Source organism: Acyrthosiphon pisum, chromosome X (assembly GCF_005508785.2).
Source record: "Acyrthosiphon pisum isolate AL4f chromosome X, pea_aphid_22Mar2018_4r6ur, whole genome shotgun sequence".
Lineage (NCBI taxonomy): Eukaryota > Metazoa > Arthropoda > Insecta > Hemiptera > Aphididae > Acyrthosiphon > Acyrthosiphon pisum.
The window spans coordinates 28,421,136-28,422,261 of record NC_042493.1 but is presented as its reverse complement, the minus strand read 5'-3'; positions in this window follow the sequence as shown (position 1 = coordinate 28,422,261).

Genomic DNA, 1,126 nt, shown 5'->3' with positions numbered 1-1,126 from the left:
GAATGTATTGATTTTACAATGATGTGTGTTTTTTTTATTTTTTTTCATTTTTTTTGTGTCTGTGTACACGATAAGTAGTCGAAATAATGCTACGATTTTCAACTTCAGTATCTTGTTCGATCAGAAAGTGAATACCTATCGTTGATGCATTGGGGAGGTCAAAATTTAAATTTCCCAGTAGTTTTCAAAAGCGCCGAGAAAAACAAAAGAAAAATTAAGGAAAAACGGGAATTTTTACGCAAAATCTGTTTTCGAGAAAATCGATTTTGGTTTTTAGTGTAACTTAAAAAAAAATGGCAGTGGATACATGAAATTTTGACTGAATGTTTACATTTCCATTTTCTATACACGATAAAATTTTCAAAATATTTTGACTTATTTTGAGCTCTTTACGGACATTGTCAGTTTTCATTTTTTTTTAGTTTTTTTTCTAAAAATATCAATAAAATTTTATTTGTTTATCAAAAAAGCTTGAAAATTTAATAGAAGGCTCCAAGTATATTGTTTCAAAGGCAGATGAAAAATACTAAAAATCCTTAGTCACATTTTTTTTTTATAAGCATTTAAAGTTCAAAAATTAACAAAATATGGAAAAATCACGAAAATTAGCAAATTATTTTGAGACTTTGAGTTAAGAATTCGTAAAAATTTTTTTTTTTAAATCTAAGATTTTAAAATGTAATACAAGATTCCTTATAAGATTATCTACCTTTATCAAACAAGAAATATCTATAAGAAAGTCAAATTAAATTTTTATGATCGTTTGAAATTCAAATTTTTACAACATTGGATATTCACTCGATTTCTCATGTAGCGATTTCCTTATTTTGTTGTAATTCAAAAACGAATACCTGCAGATACATGAAAATTTTACTGAATGTTTATATTAGCATTTCCTATACACCATACAATTTTGAAAATATTTTGACTCTTTTTGAGCGGTTTACGGACATTTTCAGTTTTCAATTTTTTTAGTTTTTTTTTCTATAAATATCAATAAAGTTTTATCTGTTGGGCCAAAAAGTGTATAAATTTAATACAAAGCTCCTGATACATTGTTACAATATCAGTTGAAAAATATTAAAAATACATAGGCACAATTTTTTTTTATAAGCATTTAAAGATC